Source organism: Parasteatoda tepidariorum, chromosome 6, assembly GCF_043381705.1.
Source record: "Parasteatoda tepidariorum isolate YZ-2023 chromosome 6, CAS_Ptep_4.0, whole genome shotgun sequence".
Taxonomy (NCBI): Eukaryota; Metazoa; Arthropoda; class Arachnida; order Araneae; family Theridiidae; genus Parasteatoda; species Parasteatoda tepidariorum.
The window spans coordinates 37,430,416-37,444,566 of record NC_092209.1 but is presented as its reverse complement, the minus strand read 5'-3'; the positions used below and the strand labels follow the sequence as shown (position 1 = coordinate 37,444,566).

Genomic DNA, 14,151 nt, shown 5'->3' with positions numbered 1-14,151 from the left:
ATTAAAATTATATTTGATTTTAAAATTATATTATACGATTATATTATAAAATTATATTATAATATTCTTCCGAATTTTAAAATAAATTAATATCCATAACTTTCAAAATTAAAAATAATTAAATAAATAACAACAATTTTGCGAAAACATTAAAGAACATAAGAATATTATTCAATAAAGTTTTAGGTTACTTTGAATTTTCGATTTCCTAGAAATGTACTTTTAAATCGTTACTTTTTTTGTTTAGTACTTGTACTTTTTACTCGTTACTTTTAAAATAAGAACTTTTTACTCGTTACTTTTTTTAAAAATACTTGTACTTTTACTCGTTACTTTATAAAAGTAACGTTGCCATATATTGTCATTGGTGAGTTAGTAAATCTTGACATTGTTCGAAATTCGTAATTACGAAAAGGATGCAACTTAAAATGTATACTTAGAAAATTGGACACAGCACAAAAAGCGTGTTTAATAAAAATGGTCGCAGCTATTAAAATGCGAGTTTACGAAAATGAGCATAGCTATTTACAAAAATGGGCATAGCATTTTTTCCATTTTTGAAACGTTTTCTATGAGTATAGTTTATTTTTTTAAATAATAAATTGATGCATAAAAAAATTGTATTATGTGATACCTCAGATTGTGCAAATCTTTTGCTGTATTTAATTAAATCTTTCCCGGGCGCTATAAATTTACATAGTGCTTAGTATATTTATAGTATATAGTGTATAATATATTTATATAGTATTATAATAGTGGTAGTAAATTTAGATTGTTAGAATTTAAAGTTTTAAAACTAATTTTGTCACTAAGAGTTATGAATACACTGGCATCGCCTTAAAAAATTTATCAGTAACATATCAAGCCACCCCGATGATAAAGTTCGGGACTTTGTCCCGTATTGATTTTGTTTAGTATTTAAAGTAAATTTTTGGGTTGAAAATTGCAAAAGCTAATTCCTGCTATGTCCATTTTCCGAAACATTCATTTGCAGCATTGTCTCTTTTCGTAAACACGCATTTTGAGCTGTGTCCAAATTTCGCTATGTCCGTTCTGTTAAACATGCATTTTAAACATTGTATGCTTTCAAAAACATCTATTTTGAGCTTTGCCCATCATTCTAACCCCGCATTTCGAACTGTGACGACTTTTAAAAACCACATACTTTGAGCTGTGCGCACCTTTCTAAACATGCATTTCGATCTGTATCGGCTTTTAAAAACCACATACTTTGAGCTGTGCACACCTTTCTAAACATGCATTTCGAGCTGTGTTGATTTTTAAAAAACACATATTTTGAGCTGTGCCCACCTTTCTAAACATGCATTTCGACCTGTGTCGGCTTTTAAAAACCACATACTTTGAGCTGTGCCCACCTTTCTAAACATGCATTTCGATCTGTGTCGGCTTTTAAAAACTAACCGAGCATGTACTCTTAAATAAGTACGTAAATTTAAGAAGTCAAAGAAATTTTTGATACATACATTATAATAATACATTAATAATTAATAATAAATACACTTTTACATTAATAATAAATGTTATAAAAATGTATAATAATAAATGTATGTGCCTTTATTGTCCTTATTATATTAAAAATTTATAATAGTACATTTATATCATGAATTTTTATTGCATATAATATAATATGTATAATACTACATAATAATTCATTTATATTATGTTTATTTATTGCACTTATTATAATATAAATACATAATATATTTATATTAAGTGTTTTTAATACATTTATTGTATCATAAATGTTTTTTTACTCTACTTTTTCACACATCTCATTTTTCTTAAATCAACTGTAAAAGGAATTCTAAAATTTAAAAAAAAACAGATATTTTCTGTGCATTTAAAATTATATCAAACTAGACATATCAATTTATTATATTAACTACTGGAATCAAAATCATAATTAAAATATATTATGACACGTTTTGCAATCACATTAATCAAAACGTTTCATGTTCCATATTATATATATAAAAATATTTTTATTAAATACTTTCACAGAATATATAAAGGTATTTAAAAAAAACTCGTTTCAGAAAAGCTCTAGCATAAATAAACTTATCTCCAACGAATGGTAATTCTTTCACGGTTTCTTAAAAACGGCAAAAAAAGATTCTGAAAGACTTTTAATATTTTACTTTTGAAAAGACTGCTTCGTCGAGTATTTAAGTCTTTTTCAAGAGAATTACGAAAAGAGGTAAACAAATATTTTCATTTCTGTTCCGCAATATTGGAAATCGATAAATATTCCAAACTTAATTTATCGCTTGCATAAGAAAAGCGAAGCCTCTCAGTTGAAGTTGGATAGAGTCTTGCCTTTTGGTTCTTGGAAGTTAGCATTTGGTATTGAATTAGTGTCCGAAAATAGAATTTTTAACATATTTCGAAGAAACAGTCTATTGGTTAACTTAAACTATTTCGTACTTCGCATGCATCTTGGAATAATAAATATTTATAAAAATGAGGAAGTTCTGAATAAAATTTATTTAAGTTGTGTTTTTTTTTCTTTTCTAAAGCTTTTTATGAAAGAAATATTGAGTCACTTCCACCCTAAACTATTTTCCTTTTAACCAATGGTTGTATTACTTTTTATAATTTAAGTAATTCGCAACATGCCTTGGGAAATTTTTTCAAAAAAATTGGCTGAAATTTAATGCATTTATGATTCTGCAGACTACTAATTACTTAAAAAAAATTCTGCCTTCCATGATTTTTTATTAGTGATTTTTTTAAATACTTAGAACGAGAATCGCATGAAATTTCATTATACGCATGTTTATTCATAATATTTTATACTATGAAGATTATCGTAGTATTGTAAAATATTTTATAGTTTTTTTATCGGGTTTAAACCGTAGTCCCGATTCTGAGTTTATACCTATCAATTTTTGATTTCGTATCCTTGTAATTTTGAACCGATCCCAGAAGACAAAGGAGCTCATGCATCATATATTAGAACAAACTAGCCTTCGTGGAGGAATTTTTTGATAGAACTAACCCGAATTTTCGTTACAGGGAGAGGAAAACCACAAACACCTGATACAGTTGTCCCAACCACAAAGGGATTCTAACAAATGATCCCTCTACCACTGAAGATATTTCACGTTAGCACAGTGGTCAGTGGGAGCCGGGAGTAGAATTCGTGTAAACCAGCCACCACTGGGATTCGAACCTGTGTCTCCTCATTGGGAAGCGAACGCTCTACCCCTTGATCCCCCGTGGCTCTAGTAAAATATTTATAAAATTCCCATATTATCTACTTTTACGTATATAACAGTGTAATGGATTTCATATAAAGATGCCAATGTTTATATATTTTTGCGCCATTTCTCTTAATAAATGTTGTAAAAATACATGATGTTTACAAAAGTGTTATGCAAGATTACTTTGAAAGTTTTTCGTCAAGATACAACAATGTCAATACAATTCATTAATTTCTGAAAACTTATTGAGCATTGTATGCTCCGATACCTCAATTTTACATACTCAATTCTTATTTTCTGAAAAAAATTACAAATAAATATAAACAATTTGCATTCCGAAAAAATTCCAATACAATTGTAAACTAATCACAAGACGCGATTTCCTTTAGATTGTTGAAGTCAAGCGTCTGTGGTAGATGTCAGTGAGGAGGGGGGGATTTTTTTTTACTAGACTGCAATGGGTCCGAGGGTATACGGTATCTATAATCTTTAAGCTGTGCAATCGTAAAGTGTTAGACTTGGTATGCAAATCGTCCGATTATCGTAGTGATGAAGCAATCCCCTCCTCAGAAGATCGAAATTGCGATGACATATCTTCGGATTATCCTTAGGGATTTTTCACAGACCATCGCCTTTAGCAAATTGTGCTACTCTACACTGTAAAAAATATCGGATTAAATTACGAAGTAAAGTTCCGACACTTAGGGTGCATCATCCATATAATCCAATTTACTGAAAAATATTATACCATAATGTTTACAATAATATGTATTGATTAGGGTGAATAAATGATTTTACGGTAATTATTATTCTAAAAATTACTTTATTTCACACTTTTTACATTTTCCGGTAAACAGAACCGACAACGTAAAATTGCGGTGATGGGATTGTGGTAAAAGTAAGTGTGTAATTTTTTTTCACTGTTAATTTATTTTCGGAACTTTTTTTTGGTGTGCGTAGAGCGATGTAAATAAATTACTACCATCTCTACCAAGAAATTCTAATTTTTTAATAAAATCATTTTTTTCTAAAAAAAGAATTTTTTTATAAAATTTAAACTAAGAATTAATTCAAATTTTGCTTAATGCAGAACAATTCACAGTTACATTTTTGTAAAGGTTAAAGTTTGAAAAATAAATTACTTTTCCACGCATTTACATTTAGCTCTTCAAAAATTCAGAGATTTAAAAAATATTTTTCTCTATCAGGTTTCTAGAAACAGCAGAAGAAAACAATATTGATTATTTCATCCCTGGATAAAAAAGGCAAGATTTATTTTTATTTAAAAAAAACAAGTAAAAAAAAACATTTTGAAATTTGTTTTTGAATTCTTAAATTATTCTCGAGTTAGTGCATTACAAAAATGATCGTAACAGCTTGCTTTGAATTTTTAAACGAACAATTCCAAAAATATGCATTTCTCTTTTTACATCTTAGCTAATGTTCTATCTTAAATGCATTTTTTAATGATTCGAATCAATTTTGAAAGGCAGATATTGTTTTATTCATCATACTTTGAATTATTGCGAAAGCATTTGTTGAAAGAACATTTTGTGCTCTTACAGTATTTTAGCTACTTTGAATTATTTCAGTGCGACTAATTTAATAGAGACATTAAATTTTTAAACATTATAAATTTATGTTAGACAATTTGTAATTTTATGTCATTTTGGTCTAGAATTAGAGGTATTAGAGATATTGTTGCGTTGTAAAGTTTCCGAAATTATGTTTTTTAAATTAAAACAAAAAATAATTGGAAAAGCTTTGTGAAACCCTGCTTATAACTGTTTGTTACATTGAGAAAAAAAAAGTATGTTCAAAATTACCAAAATTTGTTAAAATTTACCGTGTTTCTGGCTCTATGGGATTATCAAAAAGCCCGGTAAATGTTTTCAAAGTGTTTTAGTAATGAATTTGGTAAAAATTAACAAAAAATATATTTTTAATGGGTAATAAAATGTGTATGTGGAAAAAATTTGTAAATGGGATGTAAATGTGTATGTGGAAAAAATTTAATAATTTCATCATGATACCTTAGATCATGGTATAATAACCATATATTCGGCTGAATTTGCTTTTCGCTTTCATATTTTTTTCAAAATGTGTGGTATTAAGAACTTTAATTTTAGAAACCAGCAGTTCTTGTAAACTGTTGCCACATAAAAGGAAAATTAACAAATAAATGGTTTAAATACAGTATCAAAACATACGGTATTTAAACCAAGAATTATGGCCTTTTTTTAGCATAAATATACCCACCATACCGGTTTACCAGAATTCCTTTTCTCCGTGTTCGCTTTCTATTGATAATAAAAATTTAAATCATGTGTTACACCAATTTTAATGTTTACTTTGTGAGTTTTAAAAATATTTAACTAGCTTAGGAACATTTAACAAATATTTTATTAATTAACATTATTTATCTTAAATGGAAACTGCAATTGCTATAGATTCGAACAAATGTAGAATAATTTAACAGTTAAATGCTCTGTCAAAGGAAATCACTTAATCTCAATTCTCAATATATTAAGATAGGTTCCATTGACATAGTGAGGGAAACCGAGTATATCTTCATGATTATCAAAATCAATGTGTATTCCGTGAGTTGTTACTGTTTCTACTTGTAACAATTGAACTAATATGTGTTATTTAAACATATGTTGTGAATGAGTTACATATTTATACACATATGTATCGGTTTTTATTAGAGAATATTATTTATCACTTTCAAATGCGTTAAAATCCATTAGCTGTTGAGCTTTGTGGGGAAATTTGCATGGAGTTTTCTCAGTCAAATGGTGTTTTTTTCATTAAAAGTGGGAAAAACTTTATTTGTTGGTTTATAAAAAGCAACCAGATTCTTCCATGGAGAAATAAATTCTGTTAAAACTGATTCGTATGGCGATGGCATTTTTGGTTAAAAATAACAAATATAATTCTGATAGTAAAAACCGAAATATATGGTTATTGAATAATTCATTTGGAGATTTTTTCGTATATATAAATAAATAAAGTCCAGTATATAAATATATGAAATATATTTATATGGTATTAAATAATATTAAAAACTGTTTACCTTACATGCAAAAATTAATCATCCAATATTAAAATAAAGATTAAATAGTGATAAGTGATTATACAAAAATATTTCTCTTGTGGAATCAACTTAAGATAAATAAATTTTATGATTCAGTATGCTTTTTTTATGCTTAAATATTTCCAAACATACGAGAACATTCGTAAAATGCGAAATTAACATAAGCTCTTTTGACTAAAACCATTCAGGCCACATTTTGCTGATTCAGATTACTATATTCATATATTGAGTGTTAAAAATTCCGCTTGTACAAGTTAATCAGCGATAACGTTTAGGGCTCTTAATCCGTTAAAACTACAACCTAGTTAATGGCAGTTTAAGCATGAAATAAAGATGAATAAATGGTAATTTCTAGTAAACGTTGGTCTCCAATATTTTTTTACCTGAGTTTTATACTCTTTTAGCGTATTTTAATTAAAAAATTTTCAAAATTTTGGCAAAAAAAAAACTTTTGAAAGGGAATAGTTAATAAAATAAATAGGAAACGCCTGCTTTTTATTGTGTAACATAATAAGGGATCTTATAGTGCTAAGGATCTTCCATCACTGTACCGCCGTGAGCCTCTAACATTGCTGTACAGACAAATGATGCATTGTTTCTTATGTATTTATTCCCGATTAATTGAGTGAGACGTATCACGAATCATTCAAAAAGTTAAAAAAAGTTTTTTTGTATAAAAAGTATTATATTTGAACTGCATTTATTGTGAAGAAAATTCTTATAACTTCAAAACTATTAATATTTTATGCTCGAATCTTAATGCAACTCAGTACGAAAAATTTTATTAGAAAATACACCTCAAGTGCTCAGATAACTCCTAGACATCCAAGTTAACAGTTTAATAAACTATATAAAACTAAGTTCTTTTCATCCTTGTAACTTTTAAACTATTCATTCTATTCACTCGTGTATTGTATTTAGTTAGCGTAAAAAATACATAGCACTGTCTCACTTGTTTAGATAGCATTATCAGTTGAGCAAATAGGTAAGAGTACAAATGTGTGTTTTTTGTACATGAAGTCGTTATAACTTCTAAACTATCGATCTGATCTTATTGGAATTAGTCTCATTCATACCAGTGTGAAACATACATGGGAAACAATGCCTCACATTCCTGTCTATAAGCATTCAATTCTCCCCTTCAAATCACAATGTAATTTTTTCTCTCAAAAAAGTACAAAGGATAGTAGGGATTTTTTCAAGCATTATTTTATTTTATATTTTATTACTGTTGTTGAACAGCTGACCCAATTTTTGGGTTTACGACTACTGATGTTCAACTCCGTAGCCTTGTACTTTTGAGCCCTATCCAAAAGACAAGGGAACTTCTGGATCAAGTATTAAGAGAAATTTTCCTTCGTGGAGGATTTTTTGATGGAATTAACCAACACTTCCTTGAAAGAACAGGCCTCAGCACGGGTTACCATAAATATCCCTTATTAGTACAAACGTAATGACATATATTGTATTTTCAACCACTGCGCAGCTTAGTACCACAAACGTAATGACATCTTTCTTATTTTTAGTCTACTGCGCAGTTAACTTCGTCACATCGGACTACTAAATTGATCCCTGCTGAGGCCTTTCTACTTCTAGGAGGTGTGGAATCAACCCGCATTTGCGTTACATGGAGAGGACACCACGAGAACCTCCACGGTTAGACTAACGGCGAAAGGATTCTATACCCATTATCCGTCTACCACTGAGGCTATTTCACGTCAGTACTGTGGTTGGTGCAAGCCGGATGCGGATTCGTATCGAACAGCCATAGGTGGGATTCGAACCCGGTTCACATCATTTGTAATGACACAACAAAGCTTTTCAGGAAAATTGTCTAGAGTTATAATTTTTCCGTAGACACACCTTTTTTTGCTATAATTACTATCCTGTAGTTTTCTGCAATGAAACAAGTTACCAAAAAAAAAATTATATTTTAAATAACAAAATACTGAACCAATAATTTTTAATCCAGCTAAAATAATGAAAATGCTACCAAGATTTTCGAATTAACACAGTAAATCCAATTACATGCTTGACAAACATTCGATAGTTTTTATGAGCATTAATAATATTACAGATTTAGAAGAAATGGTTTGTCGGAGAATTGAAAACTTTCTTGACTTTTAATCAGACCTGAATAAAGAATACCAAATCTAATAGAATGTGTTTATTCGAAAGGTTTTGAGTTTCTGTAGAATCTGAAACAAGACGAAATATGTTGATAGAAAATTAAAACGTTTTTCCTTAACCAAATCCAATTTATCAAGAACAATATTAAATTGGATCTTACAATAATTGACTAACCTTTAGAGGCATTAAATAATTACTTTATTCTGATGGGCCTTGATGAATTAAATTAATTGCAAATATAAAAAGAAAAGCGAATATAAAATTTACTTACTGAAAGTTCAATACACTATTTTCTATTAAGAAGAATAATTAAAATATTTCATTATTTTGTTTATCTTAGAAGAAAAAACACCTAAAAATACCACTATTTTTGTTTGCATTTTATCATTATTTTCTTTATTTCTTTGATTTAATAAACACAATTTTTTTTTCAGCAATATAAAGCAAATTAATTTAAGAATACTTCTTTTATTGGAACTTTCTTTCTCTAAACGTGCAAACATTTGTATCAGAGCATTATACTAAAAAGTATAAAAATCGTAATCCATCAATTCATTAAAAGTATACAGCGACAACATTGAGTTCTAAGTCTCTCTTAAAGCAAAAGTTCTAAAAAATTTTTTCTCATTATTTTATTTTTGAAGCAAACAGAGATAATATTTTTTAATTGAATTTATAAAACCGTTTAATTCCTTTAGAAATTAATGGTATCTGAAATGATAGTTATTTTTTGAAATAGAGTTTCTAGTAACTGTAATATAGTAGGTATTAGAGGTACCATTCATATAAAAAGTCATAAAAAATATAGTATGCAAATAGAGTATCACAAATTAATATTTTAATAAATAAAAAAAAGAAAACCCAAGAAATCTAATGCTTTTCGTTCGTAAACGTCATAAGCTCGAAACGTTCGTCATACGTTTGAAAAATATGTATTTATAGTTTAATATAGTAACATAGTTTAAATATAGTAACGTACGATTTTATTTGTCGAGTAACCTGTGCTATCTTTGGGAATAACTTTAAATGTGATTTATATTTACCTCGCAGTAAAAATGTTTGAGCTTGCTCGCAACTACTGTTTTAATTTTAAGATACACTGTTGGAAATTTCTCGGAGAAAACGGTTAAATAACAATTTATTTGTTATTTCACCATATTCAAACTTAACAGTCAAATAACCTTAAAATGGATGGTAATAAAACTGTTGACTGCGAGAAAAACCATTTATTAACTGTTGGTTGAGCAATCAGAATTTTATCACACCAACCATGCCCACCAAATGAAGTTGTTTAGTTCCTTAAAGCTGCGTTAATGCAATGACTGAGAGGGCTAAACTGTCAGTCTTATTAACGACTGAACTGGGGTACGAGTCCTAGCATTTACACTACAATATTTCATCCATTCCTTTCAACACATGGTCCCGCAGTGGACTGATCATTAAGAAGCGATTCCCAGCAGATCACCGAAGTCAAGCATCACTTACTGCGGTCAGTGTGCGGGTGGGTGACCACTTGGATCAGTCTGCGTAGGGACCGAAGATGTGTGGTATTGGTCCTCGTTAAACTGTGCTACTGTAAAGTGCTCGACTTCACGTGCAGGTCGTCGGGCTACCGAAGCGGAGGTGCCATCCCCTCTGCAGAGGATCAAAATTGTGATAGCATGTCTTCGAATCATCCTCAGGGATGTTTTCCAGACCGTTGCTAATAGCCCATTGTGCAGATCTATTGCGACGTAAATGAACTACAACAACAACAACAACCTTTCAACACATGAAAAGTTTCCATTGTCCAGTACTTCCTAATTTATGACTTGAACTCTCCAATGCCAATTACCTAACGAAAAGCCTAGCTTGTTTATTCGGTAAAATTTCGTTTTCTCTTGTTTAAACCATACCAGTTTTTAAATGGTTAAAAACCATATAGTTTAGTATTCATGGTTTTATAACCACTGTAGTTGCAAATAGTTTTAAAACCATAAGGGGATTTTCTTTACATTAAACTTTACGGTTAATTGGAGGGACCAACTGCTGTTGATTAATTTACCATAATTTCAGAATAGAAATTCTAACAGTGTATTTATTTTATCGTATCGGGATTTTATGCCCGCTCTTTCGTAAAAGAGCGAATCCTAGATTTCGGTTAAAAAGATCAAGATCATTTGTTAATTTAGTAAAGAAAGGTAATAAAACTCTGGAAGAGAAGGTTTTTAGACCTATAAATGATAATAAAATACGAGGAATAAATCAGAAAAATAAAAAGCTAAGGAGATTTAAGTGGTTGGGTCATATTCAAGGATTGCTAACACTGAGAAAAGGGTCTTCGATTCAAAGCCTAGTGGCTCAGAGTCACGTGGTAGACAAAGGAGAAGTTTGCAGAAGAATGTGACAGAGAGCATGAAAAGGATAAAAATTCAGAATTGAATTCCGAAGTCTAAGGTCGTGGCAAAAGATGGATTGAGTTTCGTCTAGGTCACTGAGTTATAGGTTACTGATTAAATAATACTGTAAACTTTGTCTAAGGAGGCGATGGTGTAAAAAGAAATTTCGTCGTGGAAACTTTTAAAAAATTCTGGCTAAACTTACAGTAAGTACACTGTAAAAAATTCCGGATCAAATCACGGTATTATTCACTCAGATGACAGTAATTTTTACCCTTAAATCGATTTTTACTGGAACGCGTTGAGGAATAAAAAGTCTGATATAACGTAATTTTTACAGTAATATTTACTGTAAAATTATTGAATCACTAAGTAAATAAATATTACTGTAAAAGTTACGGCATAATATATCATGGTAAAGTAGATTTTACGGATGATGCACCAAAAGTGCCGCAATTTGATCCTTTATTTTTTACAGTATATAAAAACTTAATTTGCGTAATCTGGAATTTACATAACTTGGAAACAGAACCTGAAGAAGACTATAAACTTTGTGAAAATGTTTCTTACGAAAGAAAGTATTTCTGATCTGTACAATGTTTTTTTTTTATTTATTCATTATTTTTTAAAAGTATGTTTTTATATTTATTTGAAACTTTAATGCAAAAATGGTAGCTGTTCTACTATTTAGAATTTAAATAATTCAATAATTTAAATGCAATAAGAAAAGATAAGATATTTGTGACTTAGAAGATATTAGAAAGTCGCAAATGTTATAAAAATATGTGGGGAGAGGAGTTGTAGACAATGTCAACAGTCATCTATAAAAAGGTACCCCATCATAGAATCGAGTTAACACGTCTTATATACTAGTGAATTGGAATTATATTTTTATAGTGGTAGATACGCTACAGTACTTCCCCACCAGAATTATATCTGTGATAGAATTCGATGAACGGATACCACTAGTTGATTATATTCCTCTTTTGTCAGAGGCCGGGAAAGCTGTATTAAGATCACCGTAGTTTTTGAGTGCTGATCATGAGAGCTGTATTAAGTTCATGGTCGTGGCAGCTTCTATGTTGCCTTTAGCAGTCGAGTGAATACGTTGTACGTGGTCGAGACTGAGTAGCAATAGCGTAAGGATGTGGACGATGACGCAGTCACAAGTAGCAAGTCAACTATTCAATGTGCCATTTATCGAATTCTATCAGAGGTACCCCACCATAAAATCGAATTAACATGTCTTATATACTAGTGAATTCGAATTATATTTCTGTAGTGGTAGATACGCTACAAATATATTAAGAAGTTGAAAAAAAATGTTAAACATTCTTAAATATGTTTTTTATTTTATTTTAATAGGAGATGTAAGAGCCATTACAGGTATTTGCAACGGTGCAACAGAAAATTGTGTTGAAAAACTAAAAATTAAAATAAAATAAAATAAAATAAACATCAACTAAAAACTTCTCTCAAATTAAAGTATCACGTAATTATTGCTAACCCATGTATGTTTATATCACAAAACATGTATTTCAACTAGCATACAATGAAATTAAAATTTTAGAAATAAAATGTTTAATTATTAATTATGATGTCTGATTCTTCATTTTTTTAATACATACATGTGCATAATAGTTTTTTAAATGAAACTTTTTTCGATACAGATCGCTTTTAGTTTAAATCTAGTTGACTCTATTAAATAATGGTAGCGTTTGTTCCGGATTCATTCTTTTTCAACCCAGTCACATCGCTCATCTTGATGTCCTGGAATCTTGTTTCATTCTTATGACTACTTGTTGACTTGTTAACGATATTAGTTCCCTTGTACTCTTCATGGCACGTGGAAGTGCATTTTACCCTGATTTACTCCTCTCAGCCACAAAGGTGTTGTTGTTCTGTTCTATTTTCATCCTTACTTTTATTCTCTCTTGTTTACTGAGTTTCTTCTAGTTCTGTTTTAACCATTATTTTTAAATATTAATTGGCAATTTTATGTTTACTTCATATCACTTTTGCTTCTTCTCATTCACACTTGGCAAATCTTGAAAATGGGTGCCTATTTTTGAGGACTTGAAACATATTCGACTGTTATTTCGAATCCGTATATTTTTGAAGCGAATTAAGCTTATTTTGCAAAATAATATTTGACTCTATTTTTTATCAAATTTCATTTAATGTTATAATTTAAGAAATAAAATTTTTTATTTAAGAAAAAAACTATTAATTCCTTATTAATAATACTCATGTGTCTTTAAAAAGCCTAACATAAATTATTAACAAGACTCTTTATTAAATCTTTCTAGACTTTATGTTACCTTATTCAAGATTTCTTATATATGCAGGAACGGAAGTTGTAAATTCAACATGGAGATAAACTTTTTTCTTGACTAAATTAAAGTTTACAGCTTAAGATTTCTTTGAATAAAATTAGGAATTACTGCAGCGTCCTTATTTATGTCTTTTATTTTACTCCAGAGAGTTTCAAATATAAACAGGAGAGATAATAATTCTCCGTTTTCCTTTTTCAGCTCATTAGCATAATATTTTCCTGCTCTTAAGGAAGTGTCTATTTGATCTTGTCATAATTATTCTTTGGGTGAAAAGTTTCATTAATATTTTATCTAAAACAGAGCTGTCTGATATGTGGTGAAAATTTTTCCTTTTCAATTTGTGAGTAAATGTTTGGACATGGAAACAATCGAAGCATGAGCTTAATTCTCCAGTGCATTGGATATCTTTTTATTATAGCATAAGAAAATTAGAAAAAAAAAACACTGGAAATAGATACAGGAAAAAATCTTTAAAAAATTCCTATCACATATAAGCCTTTTAGGTGTATTATTAAAGCCTGTCAAGTGGAAAATTAAAATAACTAATGAATCATAGATAAAGAATTTGTATTTTCAGACCCATATTTTGAAATTAGAAATTAGTGCTCTAATGTTTTATCTATGTTTTATTTTGTTTTTTCTTTTTATTTTCTGTTTTTGCATGTTATTTTTACTTATTGTGCTCTATTTTATTTGTTGAAATTTTTGTAAAATTTTTTTGAGTGCTCCTCATACTATTGTATTAATATATTTTGCTTTGGCTATATTGATACAATATCAGAAAGCACTCTTTTTTGCGGATATAATCGTGTGGGCTGATGAAAAGATTATATCTTTTATTCTTCGGATTTTTAAAAAAAGTTTCATCCTTTTTTTCCCCCAGTTGTTTGTTATTTTTAATTATTTTTTTCCTCCCCCCCCTTTTCTTTTTCTTTATATGTCTGTAGTTTTTCTTTGTTTTATCATCCTATATATATATATATATA

General features: G+C 29.2%; 1 protein-coding gene across 2 annotated transcripts in view; it reads right to left on the bottom strand.

The window, feature by feature from the left end:
- The window catches only part of LOC107446968 (glutamate receptor ionotropic, NMDA 2B), a 114,099-nt gene that overhangs the window by 86,211 nt on the left and 13,737 nt on the right, over positions 1-14,151 (bottom strand). The window contains exon 1 of one of the 2 annotated variants that reach the window (XM_071182232.1): positions 13,151-13,288. The exons of the other annotated variant lie outside the window; for it this stretch is intronic. The gene's annotated coding sequence lies outside the window, so the exon portion shown is untranslated. Of the gene's footprint in view, positions 1-13,150; positions 13,289-14,151 lie in introns of those variants that run through there. 2 annotated transcript variants of the gene reach the window in all.